General features: G+C 41.2%; 1 protein-coding gene across 3 annotated transcripts in view; it reads left to right on the top strand.

Annotated features, from left to right (window-relative positions):
* LOC131592136 (protein FAM219A-like) overlaps positions 1 to 16,436 on the top strand; it is a 408,033-nt gene that overhangs the window by 72,500 nt on the left and 319,097 nt on the right. Inside the window, exon 4 of one of the 3 annotated variants that reach the window (XR_009280522.1) lies at positions 4,655 to 7,355. The exons of the other annotated variants lie outside the window; for them this stretch is intronic. The gene's annotated coding sequence lies outside the window, so the exon portion shown is untranslated. Of the gene's footprint in view, positions 1 to 4,654; positions 7,356 to 16,436 lie in introns of those variants that run through there. 3 annotated transcript variants of the gene reach the window in all.

The raw sequence follows: 16,436 nt of genomic DNA, 5'->3' as shown, positions 1-16,436 counted from the left end.
CTTTTCCCTGGCTGCTTCACCTCGTTTGACAAGGATACCGAGAAGCAGTTTTTTGGCCGCCACAAACTCTGTCTCCATAGCGACGGCAACCCGCAAGGGGGAAGGTCGCGACCCCTCTACACACGCCCTTGCCTCTGGGCCCCCCCCCAGCAGCCCTACTTCCACGTCTAACCGCTCCGCGTCTCACCGCGCTCAGGCTGCCTATTTGGTGCCGATCCAAGCCCACAACGCAGCGCCCAGATCCACTCCGATGACTCCAGAGTCCTTCTGCCCGCAGGGTGTCCCTGGTCGGAGAGCCAAATGTTGAGAAGACCCCCGAGCTGTTCACCAGTCTTCACAGAAGTAATTGTGAATGCCAACTTTATTTTTATCTCTAGCACACTTTATAGGGTTTTACAGGGTTCGCGGGCAAAGCAAACTACTATTGGCTGGTGCACACAGGTTTACATTCTTGTCCTGATACACAGGAACATTGTTTTACCCTCTACAGGCAAATCTCAAGGACTTTAGCCTTTAATATTGCGGGTTACTCCAAGAGGCTGGTTTGTGCAGACAGGCTTTTACCAATATATCATGTCCCCCATCTGCTAAAAAACTCTCTATATCTGTCCCATGGTGAAGAGGGAGTCTTACCTGTTTTTTTCTGCGTTGTGTTCGTCCGACTATATTTGGAGAGTCAAAAGTCTGCTAATACTCACCTTCGCGGTTTGCTGTACCGGGGTTTTTCTTAGCGCTTCGACCTCTCCCTTTGAACCCTTCCCAGGTTCTTTTGGTTGAAAGGGTTTACTCGTTCCAGAGCTCGATTGGACGTCCTCTTCCCCTTTCAACCCCTTTGCGATCGGTCCCCCGGGACTCCCTTTAGTCCCAGGCTTGACAAACGTGGAAAGAGAGTCTCACACGGGATCGCTTCCTTCGCGGCCGGCCAATTCCCTCGCGGGAGGATGGAAACGCGGCCTTGAAGTCCGCACTCGCTCCGTGATCAGATCACGTCTCACACACACTTGCCCAATCGCCCACTCAACCTCACAATACTTACAGCAATTTTCTTGTGAGGATGTCTTCGTGCACTTCAGACTTTTTACAAGCTACCAAGCCGCGGCTTTTCGAAGGCCCCACGCCTTCCCGAGCTCTCAGGATCCGTTTTTCTTTTATTGGGGTTTTTACCTTTTCGCCTAAATTTGGTTCGGATGTCGGAGTGGTCTGCGGAGGCTCTCGGCTTCCCAGGCCGCCGAAATCGGCGGGGGTACCCCCCTGGACAGCGAGATTCTCCCACAGTTTTCCTGATCCGAGTCACGGCACCAATCTGTTTTAAATGCAAAGGCAATTTCGTGATATGAATTGAAAAAGAGAAATTTATTAATAAACAACAACAAGCGAAACAGCGATAAAAACCCACAATAAAAAGATCAGCGCAGCGCTGGGTGGACAGGGTCTACACCAGAGGTATAGGTTTCCCAAATCCACGATCGAGGGTTCCCAAGCCTCGGTTTTTATAGGGATTTTCTGTCCTTAGGCGAAAATTCCAAGCAGGTTCCATTCACCAAGTGTCCTTGATTGTCCAGTGAATGGATTTCCTGACATGGAATAATGACATTAACTAGTGTCCGGACAGAATCTCCTCATATGTAAAGGAGATTCTGTATGTATTGCAACGTTAGGTTTTCATGGCAGAGCGGTGGAATCCGGGCTGGTGCCGATGGATATCTCGGCCGTGCTTTTCCCCTTTGTCTTTCCTGATTGCCTTTTCAACACCGGGATGTTCAGGTCTGGCAAAGCCTATCTTTTGGAGCTTGTCTTTCTTTCGTTGATCAGTTTTTTTCCTACAGGAATCTGCAGGGCGTTGCTCGGGTCCGGAGGCAGATAATTTCCCGAGCCAGCTCCATTGTCTTCCTGATGGTCCGTGTCCTGTCTGTTTGTTCGAGTTGATGGGCCTGCCTGAGTTCGTTATCTGGGTGTTGTTGGCAATCAGTGGTTTTTCGGAGAGAGCCCCGTTCCGCTCTGAGGAGAGGCCTTTTTACATTTCATATTTTCATTGCAAAACACATTTGTCTTATTTATATACTTCGAATTTTTAATACAAACAATAATTTATTACATAGGCTAACAAACGTGGTCGGATCTTACTTCCTTGTTTGCCCATTTGATCATGCAAAAATGAATCATCTTTATCTTTTTTCTTTGTACTTGGGGTAATATCTCAATTAGCTAACATAACTCCCAAAGGGCTATCTTGGGGTATTTCTTCTAGAGATTTTTTTTTTGCCTTTGTTTTTTCTCTAAACCCGATTTACTGGTTTTCTGCCCCATTTTTTTTTTTTTTTAATCAATTTATTTCTACTAACCTAAACACTACCTTCTTCCCCCCTTCTTTCCAGGCACTGAAAACCCTTTTTCTTAACAATACAATATAGAACACAATACACTTTCCCCCACAAAAAATAAAATTAAACATAGATTCAACAACATTTTCCTTCATCCATTTCCACCCGCTCTTTTTATTTCTTTGTCTCTTCTCTGCTCCTCCTGAAATCCTAAACTTTAAACCACAAAAAAAAACAAAACAGCCCACTATCGCAAATGCTTGCACACAATCACACAGGAAATTGTCTTGGGACTTAGCAAAACAAGAGCTATAACTATAGGGTGCCCCACCCATTCCTCTTCAACTGCGACTAACACCAGCACCACTCTGCATTCTACTTGCACATCTGGCTTTAGAAAGAGCTCCCTGATAGTCTCACACCAGTCCTTAACCCCTCACCACAACACAAACAACCTAATACAGTCCACTTCCTTCCAAACAAACCAAAATCAACTTTTAAAGTAACAATTACACATTTATTTACTCACATTCACTCACATCTATTTTACTCACTCTCACTCATTTTTACTCAAAGCTAAACAATAAAATACTTTTTATTTTCAAGTTACTGATATCTTCCCATGGGTATTATAAGGCCTTGGATGTTTTAGGTTTCTTTGCTGTACCCCTCAATCCAGCACTGTTAACCCCAGATGCTCTTGGGTGTACCCCTCAATCCAGCACTGTTAACCCCGGATGCTCTTGGGTGTACCCCTCAATCCAGCACTGTTAACCCCAGATGCTCTTGGGTGTACCTCTTAATCCAGCAAAGTGTTGGGGATCCCCTCTTTTATCCCGTTTTCCCAGTGGATTGTGCCAGGAAAACCCTCGGCTCCCTTTCCCGAGGGGCTAACCCCTCCCCTGATACCCAGTCCCAGTAACCCCAGGAGTATCTTGAAACCCCTGCTTCCCGCTCCCCCAAAGATTACTTACAATCCGTCTTCTTCTTTGGGTCTTCGTGCACAAGAATTATGGAGCAAATACCGCGGTTTAGGGAGCCTTTTCCCTTTTCTTTGCTTTATTTCTTCTCCTTCTTGTCCTCGGGGTATTTACCTGCAGCCACTGCTGACTCACACCAGGGGAAATGGAGCGGGTCTGCTGAACTCAGCAGGGTGCGCGCTTTTTCCCACTCAGGATCCCTCGGTGGTCTTCAGAGGCGAGGTATTTATCCCAGGCAATGAGCCCCCAATTGTGAAAAACGAGGTTCACATAATTTTTATAGAATTTAAAAGTTTAATAAAAAAACAATTAGGAGAAAAAAATAAAGTTAAGTATACAGATATGGCCGGGTGCCTCTCCATTCAGCCAAGAGAGCACACCTTACTAACAAAGGATTGTCCCTTAAAAACAGAACCCTACTACATATCCATAAATTCTCATACATATTCATACATTCTTCTTAGGATCTTTGGTGTTCTTCTGTTTAGTTTTCTCTTGCCCCCTTCCCAATAGATCAATCTTCTTGGCGCCATTGAGATTTACATTCTCTGATACCAGAAATGCAATAAATTCCTCCCCCCAGAGTTCTGGTCACTGCTGTCTTCATCTGGATAAGATAGTTTACAAATGCAAGAGTTCTCTAGCTATTTTTTCCTCAGTCTTTGGGTTATACAAACAAAAGCAGTTTTTATTTTAATACTATGCCATAGCCTATATGTATTATACTACTATTTCTAAATTTCATCAATAACAGAAATAAAGAAAACTATATTAATACAACAAAATTTCTCATTCTTATACACATAACATTCATTTTAATATTTGCGAAAAGCCAACAATATAAAATGTATCTATAACAAAATTGTTGATAAGTTACAGTTTTAGGGGTACATTTGGTTTTTACCCCAGGATTTTTGGGAATCGTTTTAAAATTATATCATGTAAGAGATTCTTTTCCAGTTATGGAGGGCACTGGCCACGCCTTAGCTCTTTCTGTATAAGAATTACCAACGGGCCCAGATATTTCTGCAGCAAAAATTACATACGAGTTTTTGACTTGGCAATTTGACTTGTAAATATAACAGCTGAATTGATCTTTAGAGTGAACCTGAAACCCTCGCTTGGGAGAGGTGTTCAGGTCTTTTCACTGGAAAACACTTTAGCTGTTTGCAGTTTCTGGGCTGATCAAATTTATAGGCAACAATTAAAAAAAAAAAAAGATTAATTTGAACAAGGTGTATTTATATTAGAAATTTGAAAAATAAATTACCAAATATTAAAATTTGACTAACAACAGTAAAGCCTAATTAATTTATTAACTTGGGTGAAGATATGCCTGTGTTTTATCATCAGCAGGTTCAAGCAGTTGCATCAGACACCCATCACATTCGAGGAATGAAAAGGAACACGTTGCATGGCTTTGTGGCTAGATCAGTAACAGAAGAGTGACTGAAAAAGAGACAATCATGTGTCTAAAAATTATAGTCAATTTAACAACAAAAGCCCTATATCAGCATCATAGTACTGTGTTTACACTAACCTTCTTCAGTTGTTTCTTGTTTCAAGATTCAAGAAGACATCTAGTGATGCTAAAGATCAAGGTCTTCAGCTGATGGACTTTTCCCTGAGTTTCATTTATTTGAACTCTAAACCAAAAATTATTAGTTTTCCAAAAGAGATGTAGTTGTACTTCATGTAATATCTCATGTGCTTTTGGTGTACCTTGTAGTTACCAAGGGCTGTGGTTTTACTTTGTGGTAATTGGGATCATGTAGGTCTTTGGGAATCAAGTTCATCAAGCAAAATTCCTTCATTGATATTACTGTTTTCAATTCAGATTCTCATCTTACAGGTATCATTGGCAAAATTGAGCGAGCAATGGTCCAATCCTGCACATCCTGCAATGGGTCTCTCTAAAACATACAATCTACAAAGCCCATACAGCTCACTCTGGTATTTTCACCACACTTCCTGCAAAGGTAAAAAGTGTAAGTGCAAATACACTAATTTCCAAAAGCTCTGAAAGTGCTTTGGAGATTCAAGTCTAAATATTTGGCCTGTACAGTCTTGCAGCCTTTATCAGAGTAGACCTTGAAACAATTTGAAAATTGTAAAAAACAGGAAAAGCTATTGACACCTGGAAGGATGAATCTGACTAGCAAGTGCTAGAAGGTCACAAACCAAGCTTGGCCCAGTTAGGTACCTGTCAATTTGGTCGTTGAATCTGCTTATATAGCAGACATAACTGTCCTGGGGTGACTTTATGATACTGGTATCCCAAATCGCCTGGTTTATGTTACATATTAAGTTCTGCACCTTTAAGACTGGCTCTGAGAGTGAAGGGGGGGGAAGAAGTGCACTGTTTGTGTTCAAAGAAAACACCACTCCCCCACATCCTGCTCCTGGACTGTGTTGTCTGCAGCATGGACAGACAGCATGATAGAGCTTCTCTTTTACGGTTAGTTAGTTTTAGCTAGCTGAGGCAGAGGAGTTCCCTGGACTTTTTTTCCTTTTTTTATTGGATCTGTTCAAACCTGCTCTGGACTGAAAAACATCCAGCCAAACCCCGGGAGCTCATGCCTGTGGCCCAGCAGGGCCTCGGCCTCTGCACTTTCCGGCACTGAAGGGACTGATAAGAACCTGAGCGGGCCGAGGTACACCACATGAAAAGGACTTTTCTTCCTTGATTTGCCATCTCATCGAACAGCAAGAGGTTTTATTGTTTAATATTATTCAATTTCTGTTAAATAAACAGTTTTTTACCACTTCTCTCCAAGGGAATTTTTTTGCCCTAAACTAGGACACATAACCAAATGTTTGGATTATTCACTTTTGAAAGAGGTCAATAATGCAACCTTGTTTCATTATTGAATTTTTTTCCTGCACATTCGGAGTCACTCCAGTTTAACTGATTCCTTGCAAGAATGAACAACAAGACTTGATAGTAATGCATGAAGGATTCGATAGCATGTGCCAGAGAATGTCCCTAACCATTCTAAGTCAGTGTCCAAGCAAGGTTCCATCTGGTAATCGACAAGTTACTAAAGGGACCTCTGATGCTGTATTTGTTCTCTTTCCTGCAAGGGCCCTGCAGGAGATTACAAATGCTGCCTTCCACCTTAAAACAAAAAGGGGGAGATGTGGGAACTGACAATGGTCAAGAGATTTTTAGACTTCAGGCATTAGCTTGAGCCTGTGTGAAACCAAGTCACATAACGTTCTCAGACTGGCCTGAAAAAGTATGGCCTGAGAAATCATAGGAATCAAAACAGTCCTTGGAGAGGGAAAAAAACCTCTGCAGGTATTTTTTGGATCCTTGTTGTTTTTTTGCAAGGAAAGGTCAAAGGGTGGTGTTCCCAACTGTCCAATGATGATGATGTGTTAGTTTCATGACCAATGAGAGTTTTACCTTTCAGACCTTCTCGGAACTCTCTATAAAAGAAGATCTGGAATAATAAAACTTGCTCTCTTGTGCAACCCCTCTAGCGAGTCTGTGTTGTGCTTCTACCATTCCTAATATATTGCGACAGCTGAGGAGGTTGGAATGACTTGAGTTTTGTTATATCTTTGACTCCTACCCCTGAGGCAATCCCAGATTATTTTATTTAGTAGAATTTTCTACTGAATGTAATTTTCCCATGGTGCCCATTGATCTTTTCCTCTTTCCCTGGGTACAGGTTCTGGGGAACCCCTGAAACTTGGTTGGTGGGAGGGATAAGGGTGTTAATCTGGGGCATGTATATTTGTTTGGGTTGTGGTGATAGCTGGATCTGTAAGATTACAGACTCCAAAAGGCAAGATGGCCTAACTATTGAGCCTTACAGTTTGTACAAAGAGTACAATACATTGCAATATCAATAAGTAATAAAGAATCTTTAATTGAACTCACCATGCTATTTTGGAGTCCATCTTACAAGTCAACAAATATCAAAAAATATTTTATAAAATTGTCTAATGTTTGAGATGTTATTAATAAATGAGTAAAGAATATATAAAATAACAGACCCCACCAAAGAAGAATATGGTGTCAAGAAATACAAAGGAAATCACAGACCAATCTGCTGGATTTTTTGGTCTCTCCAGCTGAAAGACTGGTTCATGAACTCTCCCTCTGGATCCTGGTTTGCATCGCACCTTGCCTGCAATTTTAGAGATTCAGAGGGTGGGGAGTGATGACCTGCATAGAAGGAAATTGTTATGTTAACTAGACATGCTTTTGATTATTGAGATAGAAATTGTCCGTTATATGATTTCCTGTATACTTTCCTCTTCTTTCCTTTCTCCTCTGTCTGCTATATTAGGATCCCAGTGCTGCCATGAGAGGAAAGGAACCATTACTGTGGTTCTGGTAAATGTCTCAAGCCATGGGGTGGTGTGAGAGACTGGAAAGATTGATGCTTCAAAATATTTTGAGGTGCATGTGTGTGGGGGAAGGGGCAGGTCAGACCTTGCCCTGATGAGGCAGTTTCATGTTGAAATGTCTCAACATACAACCCTCTGTCTGATGACATTCCCAGAGGAGCTCCAAAATGCAAAATTATTTGATTTAGCAATATTTTTATTACTTCTTTTGCTGTGTTTCTTTGACAGGGAAATGCTTCAGGTCACCCAGAAAAGGTATCCACTAAAACTAAAAGATATTTATAGCTCCCTTTATGTGGAAGTTATTTGCCGATAATTTGTATCCCAGCGAATTGCCAGATTTTGTAGCCCCTATTACCACTTTATTTCCAGGATTGTGGTTATTTCTTTTACATGTGCCACACTTTTGAGTCTTTGAATATATGATTTTGGTCATCTTGGAGCTAATTACTGTCTTTCTTAAGTGTTTCAACAAATTTTCTGCACTCCAATATGTAGGCAGGTGTTCTCTGTCTATTTCTCTCATAATTGCCTTGAGAACTATTACTTGTCCAGTAGGGGTGATTGCCCATCCACTGGGGTGAAATCTAGCTTCTGATAGTTAACTGACAATCTTTTGCACTTTATTCTGGCTTGATATATGGTAGACTAGTCTCTTGTTGCAGAACCAAAACACGGATGCCTTTTTCCACAGCTTCTTTAGCCGCCCTGTTGGCTAAGTAATTTCTGTATTTTGGCCCTATTTTATTTGTCTGGTGTGCTTTATAGTGCATAATTGCAACTTCATCTGGTTTTTGTACTGCTTCCAATAAGTCTAATATTTTTGTCCCATGTTTGATTGTCATATCTTGTGCTGATAACAATCCTCTCTCTCTCCAGATTGCTCCATGGGCATGTACTATGCCAAAAGCATACTTAGAATCAGTCCAGATGTTTACTTTCTTTTGCTTAGTTCCAATGCCCGGGTGAGAGCAACCAATTTGGCCTTCTGTGCTGAAACATCTGACATTAGAGCCTTAGATTTATTACCTTGCTCAGGGTAGTTACTGTGTATCCTGATATGCATTTTCCATTGTGAACAAAGCTACTTCTGTCTGTGTAAAGTTCACAATCTGGATCCTCTATTGGGATGTCCTTTAAATCTGGTCAGCTGGAATAAACTTCTTTGATTGTTTGTAGGCAGTCATGTTCTGAAATACTTTCTACTTCGGTGGCTGACAGAAACATAGGATTAACAATAGAGGTGGTTTTGAGGGTAATGTCGTCCTGTTCCATTAGTACCACTTTGGCTGTGAGACAGCCAGTGGTTCCCCTTTTGTTCTAAGACTATCTGTACCATAGGCGGTACATAGACTGTCATGCTTTGTCCCAGAGTCAATATATGAGTTTCCTGAATCAACAGCACTGTAGCTGCAACTGCTCGCAAACAGCTCAGCCATCTTTGTCTCACATTATTGAGCTGTTGAGAATAATATGCAATGGCTCATCTCTGGTCCCCTAGAAATTGTACTAGAACTCCCAAGGTGATATTTTGTCTCACATAAGTGAATAATTCAAAAGATCTTGTGAGATCGACCAAGCCTAAAGCTGGAGACCTCAGTGCTTTCTTAATTTGTTTGAATTCTGCCTGAGTATCATCAGTCCATATAATAAAATCTTTGTGTGTGGTTTTTAAAAGTCCATACAAAGGTTGGACTAGTAATTCATAATTACTGATCCACAAGTGACACTACCCGACCATTCTGAGAAAGCACACAATTCTCTTACAGTTTGTGATTCTGGAAGCCAGCAGATAGCTTCTTTGCTTTCTGTGCTTAGTTTCCTTTGACCTCAAAGAATTTCAAAACCCAGAAAGGTCAGTCTTCATCATTTGCACCTTCTCCCTCAATACCCCGTTGTTGTGGCACAGCATTGCTGTCTTGATTCTTTTCCCCAGGACTGAGATTGACGAGAGAGAGAGACCTGTTTTCTCATATTTGGGCTCCGTTGTTTATTCTTTCCTTATCTATATTACATATTTACGGAGTACAAGGAGCTATATACACTAGGGTAGAAAGGTGCAAAATGGAGAGACGAAGAATCTCTCCAAGACCATTTATATGTCCATTTACCCAATAATCACATGCCAAGTAACTTATTTTCTTTAGTGACCCAATGACCTGACGCCTGTGTTCTGCTATGTGGATTCTTTCATCCAATTACTCATTATTACCCAAAAACCCTTAGAAGAAGAACAAGAACAAGAAGGAGAAAGAGACAATTCCCCAAATCCTCCATCTGGTATCTCACATATTAATATAACTAAAACTCCAAACTCTTAACTTTTTCACCCAGTGATTTAATACAATTCCAACTCACACACTCACATTACCAGTTTCTCTACTTAGTTCTAGAAGCTTTCTCCATGGCTTTAAGTTAAACTGTTCTCTTGGGTGTCAGAGCCTGTCAGCACAGATAAGGGAATATTTCCTGTGCCTCTGACTGCAACATCTCTCCCTCCTGTTTGAACCAAGAACACTTCCTTAGCAGCCTTGTCTACCATTTGTCAGATACTTCAAAGTAGACAGGGCACAAATACCAAAAGGACTACAATGATAACTAACACAAATATACTTGTTCTCATAAGTTCCCTCCACAGTGGTGCAAGGTTCAACCAACTAAATAAACCACCCAACCACAATCCCTTTTCAACTCCAAGTTTGGCTATACCCTCCTTCAATTGTTGTATGCTCTTGTGGATAGACTCCAAATGATTGGATGGATTCATACAACACATTCCTTCAAATTCTTCACACCCGTGTCCATGCACTAGCAAAAGAAATTCAATGACTGCTCTGTTTTGTAGAGTTACGTCTCACAGTTTGAACATCGGTTAACAAATTGCTCAGTGCAAGAGATAGAACAGGATCACTTGCTTAGCCAGCAGCCTAGTCAATCCAATTGTTTCAAGGCTGTCACTGAAGTTGCCTGAGGTAAAAGGAGAGCTGTTACAAATCTCTGCCCAAAATTCCATTAATTAAAATCACGATTGCAATCCGGTGTGTATCGATCTACAAACCGCTTCCCTCTGCGTCTCTTTTCTTTTATTATTTTTATGTTAGGTGTCAGCAGAGAGTTTTCCAGCACTGCATGGACCACCTTTAACATTTGATGGAATGGCGGGCCAAATTCTGTCTCTGCAAAAGAGAAAAGTCCCTTGTGGCAATTGCAATGGAATGTGGTTGGGTAGTGTGGCTATGACTGATGTGAAATTACACCAAGATGTTGCATTTTTGTACAAGGCGTGATTTGGACTGACATCTGTAACTTTGCTTTGTTTTGGCACAAGAGAATTGAATACTATACAAAAATCCATTCTCACTGAGCCAAGGATTTCCAATTCTTTGGGTTCACAGGGTGCCTCAGGGAAGAATTTGGTCCAGATGTCCCATCCTTCAGTGGGGTTTAAAATGAATCGTGAAAGTTTTGGAGGGATCTTTTACTGAATTGGCCAATTGTCTACTGGCAAACTGACCAAGCAAGTCGAGAATGGTTTCCCTGGACTTGAATGAGTCAAACAAATGGCATCCAGGCCTGATGCATTGGCCAGGGTCACCCAAACGTTTTCTTTTAGTTGACTCATGGGCAGGATCGCATTACTTAAAGTGATCAGCAAAGTGATAAGGCACAAGGGTGATACCTGGTTTAATGTTCAATGGCCTTATTTCTTGTGTGAGATTATGAATCATGATACAATCCACACTACACTTTAACAAACAAGATTTTACAATATTAACAATTTCCCACACTTTTTTACATAAAATCCAAAGTTCACTGCTTCTGCATGTGGGATAAAAGAACATGTTGTCAACTGCAGTCTTGATACAGTTCATGTCTGTGTGCTCGCTTCTCTATTCCTGGGGTTGTCTGCTTGTTTTTGTTAGCCTTCGCGAACACACATAATCATAGATTGATTATATGTAGGTGCTTTATTGAAGCATGCGGGAACTAGGGGTATCAGCAACTTAAATCTAGCTCCATCGTCTTTGTCCAAAGTGCACATATTTATACAATTTCAGCTGTAGCAGTAATCACTATAACAACTTTATCAATATTGCTTCATTAATATTGCTTCATTAACTTTATCAATATTGCTTCATGAGAGTTAGCTCATCCTTGTACGAACATATACGAATCTTATTTCTGGGTGGGTATCTTGGAGACCCCAAGTACCAGTTCCCATTACCGTAAACATTTTAGCTTGCTAGACCATCTCTAATACCAAACCTTCTTGCAGCTTACTTCTACATGATTTTCAGAAACATTTTCAGAAACATTTAACCCCATAGTGACATATTTCCTCCTTTGAAAGTATTTCACTTTACTATAATAAATGTAATGCTTTCACTATATACAGTCCTTTTTCTCTGAGTTTATACTTGATGTTCATCTTTGAATCCACAGTTGTCATAAGCGTTGATGCACTCTGGAGGACTTGGAGATGACAAATACGGATGTGGATCTCTGTCCTGTGTCAGTGCCTTTATTATCTTCTGGTTCTAGGATACTCTTTTCTTTATCTCTCTTTTCAGAACTGCATAGATTAACCAGATTGCTAAAAACACAATCAGTAGGATTATCAGACTCAATAACAGATTTGATCCATGAGCTCACATTCCATCTTAACTCTTCAAAGATTTTATCTAATCAACTTGTGGTCAGTTCTTCCTGCTCTTTCTGTGCTTCATGTTCTATTTGTTTCAATTAATTAATGCCATGTTCTACATCTGCAGTTACATTTGGGATGTGGATGCAGCAGTGATCAATTTGTCCTTTTAGGTACCCACATACTCCATGTTCTTTCAACAGTAACATATCTAAAGCCAATCTGTTTTGCAGGGTTTAGTCGTGGCTTGTAATTGTACATTTTGCTCTCTAAATCCCTCTTTGGTGACTTGCCAGTCTTTCTACCTGACTTGTAAGTTTGTACAACATCTTTCTATTATTGTAATTTGCTATTGGACCAAACAAGGATTCCAGAGCCCACTCAAATTTTACACTACTGGAGGGTTCCTGCCATCTTTCTTCATCTTCAATTTTGTTTTCTTGAACTTCTTGTCTCGTCCTTATTTGCAGAAGTTCATGTTCTCCCTTAAATGGGGACCTTTTACAAATTGGGCATAAGGTGGGGAGGCCTAAAGTAATCTCTTTTACTTTTCCACTTACAGGCAGATGTGTTGTCCAGGTGCCATTGTTGCCCGATCCGAAGAAAACACAAACAACCGAAGTTGTTTATGCGGTGCTTTATTGAGGGCCCGGGAGCCTGTGGACTAGCGTCCAAAGACAGAGCCCCATTTCACAGAAAAATCACAGGGTTTTTATATGTTTTCTACATGATTTCTTCATCATCACAAACTTTCACTACTTGGTACGATTATCTCTTTAACCTTTAAATTCTGCCAACAGGTACATTCCTTAGATTATCTCCTAGTTACACTGCTTACATTGCAATATCTGCTATATAGTTCATCTGCAGGTTACATGCGGCCTACCAAGCCTTAGCATGACTACTACTAATGTCAACTAATGCTAACTGTTAACGTTTGCTACTATCTTAATAATACAGTTTATTGAATCAAATGGCAACAATTCCCCCCCTTTTGAGCATTCTTCAATCTTCTGCAAGAATGCTCAACTCTTAGTTCTCATTGGTTCTTTCAAATGCTGGATTATCTCGCCCAACGACATCTTCATATTTCGGAGGAGGTCGGCGTCTTTCGTTGAGGCGTATCTCATTGGTTCTTGCCAAGGCTTTGATCACTCTTCTGGTACGTCTTGTTTCCTTTTCGATGACTCCTAGAACACACTTATAGGCTAACCAAATGATTAGTAACAAGACTGCAAATAACAGAATGTACTGTATCACTGACAAAACCCATCCAGAAACCTGAAGTCCTAAAGACTCAAATATTGCTCCGATCCAATTATGTTGTGCTTCTTTTTCAATTTCTTTTGTTTTGGATTCAATTGCTTCCAATTGAGAAATATCTTTTTCTACTTCAATGGTCACGTTTGGAATATGGATGCAACAATGGTCAATTTTCCTTTTTAGATACTGACACACCCCATGCTCTTTTAACAATAGCATATCCAGTGCCATCCTGTTCTGTAAAGTCATTCGGGATGTGGCTTGTAATTGCAGATTCATGTCTTTAAATCCTTTCTTAGTGGCTGCTGCCAATCTCTCAGTCTGCCCTAGCAATTTGTATAGCATCTCTCTGTTCCTATAGGAGGCCACAGGTGCAAATAGTGATTCTAAAGCCCACCCAAATTTAACTCCACCATCAGGTTCATGCCATTCATCTTCTAGTTCAGCGAATTCATCCACTTCTCTTTTCTTTTGTTTAGATTTTAATTCTGATTGTTTCCAGAGGGGGCAGAGGGTCGGGACTCCCAGAGTGATTTGTGTCACAGGCCCATCTATAGGAATGTGCGTAGTCCATTGTCCATGTCCCATTACCCAGACTAAATTCCCTGGACTTTTGACAGTAGTAACTCTACAACTTACCACACGTCTGATTCCACTGCTTCTGGATGCTTCTCCTGTAATTGTATGATTAAATTTTCTGCATTCACATCCCCACTTGAGTAGTACTCTAAGAGGAGCCAGGCTAATTTGGCTTTCAGGGGTATCACATGTAATGACTTTAGTACAATTCCAATTTTCCTTAGCTGCTTTAATGTCTCTTGTAGAGGTCCCTGTTCTATAGACTTCTTCCGGGGTTTGATTTTTACTTCCTGTCCATTGTATGCACCAGTCCACTGCTCCAATATAACTATAATGTTCTAATAAACTCGGACCCCATACGGTTTTCCACTCATCCCACAGTGTAGTTTGGCTCGTAATATTTTGGCAATCTTGTAATTCATTATACTGACACCACCCTACATCATTAAACCCTCTTATACGGGTAAATTTGCTGTTGGGCAGTTTCATACAATCTTCTTCAGGTCGGGCGGCTACCTTTTGGACAGTCTTTTGACATACTGTAGATGTGTTGTCCGCCGTCTCAGGTAGTAATGGAATGGGAATTATTCCCCACGGAATTGGTTCTCCTGCTGCTTGTGGAAGGGGCAAGCATGCTGTTATTCGGGACACGTTTTGGACTTTTCCGAAATCTCTAATTAACCCCACCACTAAATTCTCTTGTTTGTGACTTTGATGTACAGCTACTCCTGTATCTCTTGGCTCTCTATGCTTCTTCCCTGTTAGAGATACTATGTGAGTAGGCCTGGTCTTTTGTGCATCCTTACCCCAAACTGTGACAATATTTGCTTCTGGATGATCAGCACCTTCCTTCCAGGTTGCTTGCATATTCTGGACTTCAGTTTTCTGGTCATAGGTCAGGTTCACATCCATCTTTTCCATAACACCAACCACTGGTTCGGTAACTGCAACCACAGTAGAGCTGTTAACAGGAATTGGTTTCGTTACTACCAGCAACAATATAATCAAAAAGGCTACTTTTTGCGAAAGATCACCCGAGTTGGAGAGACTATCTGAGTCTCCCATTGTACAGGGACTTTCTTGACTCGGGTGTAGTGGATCCATGAGTCGATTCCTTCGACCTTTACTGCAGTGTAAGTTGTCAGGATCACTTGGCGGGGCCCATCCCATGTCTCCTTCAAAGGGTGGGTGGACCAATTCTTCACATAGACTTGGTCTCCTGGTTGAATGTCATGCACCGGATTTTCCAGTGGTAAAGGTCGGTTCCACTGCAAGGTTCCCCTTAAAGCATTAAGAGTTTTGTTTAGCGACATGATATAACCAAATATTGTCTGATCACCCTGCATGTGCAAATCTCCTTTCAACACATTTGTATGGTATGGTTTCCCATATAGAATTTCATATGGGCTGACACCCACTCGCTCCCTGGGTTTGATTCTGATTCTTAACAATGCCAATGGCAGTGCCTGTGGCCACTGTATTTTTGCCTCTTGGCAAATTTTCTTGATTTGCCCCTTAATTGTTTGATTCATCCGCTCTACCTGGCCACTTGACTGAGGTCGCCAAGGGGTGTGTAAGTCCCAAGATATATCTAACATCCTGGCCACCTCTTGTACTATTCCTGCTACAAAATGTGGGCCTCTATCTGATGACAGTCCTAACGGTACCCCAAATCTTGGAATAATTTCCTTCAACAGTGTTTTGACTACTTCCTTTGCCTGATTGGTTCGACAAGGAAAGGCTTCAGGCCATCCTGAGAAAGAGCATACATACACTAAAAGATACTTGAAGTTCTGTGCTTTCGGTAATTCTGAAAAATCTACTTGCCAGTAGTCTCCTGGTTCTGGTCCCACTTGTAATTTCCCCAACTGGATCTGCTTCCTAACTATTGGATTATTCTTCAAACAAGTGGGACACATGGCATTCATCCGTTTTGCCAATGTTAACATCTGGTTAGAAATTACTTCTTTCTTTAGAAATTTTACCAATGCCTCTGCTCCCCAATGGCATTTATTATGTTCAGTTTCTAAGATGGCTGTCATAATTCGGGTGGGAACCACAACTTGTCCCATGGCTGTTACATACCATCCAGTTGCATTCTTCTGTGCTTTCAGCAGTGATGCTAGTTTTTCATCATCCGGGGAATACTTCGGTTCTTGAATCAAATGTGGAGTTACAGGACTCACCTTAGTGGGTATCAGGGCCATTTGGGTCCACACTTCTCTGGCCACTTCTCGTGCTGTGACATCAGCCAATCTGTTTCCTCGATATATTTTTCCTTCTTCT

Source organism: Poecile atricapillus, chromosome W, assembly GCF_030490865.1.
Source record: "Poecile atricapillus isolate bPoeAtr1 chromosome W, bPoeAtr1.hap1, whole genome shotgun sequence".
NCBI lineage: Eukaryota > Metazoa > Chordata > Aves > Passeriformes > Paridae > Poecile > Poecile atricapillus.
The sequence above is the reverse complement of the archived record's forward strand: the minus strand, read 5'-3'. Positions and strand labels throughout refer to the sequence as shown.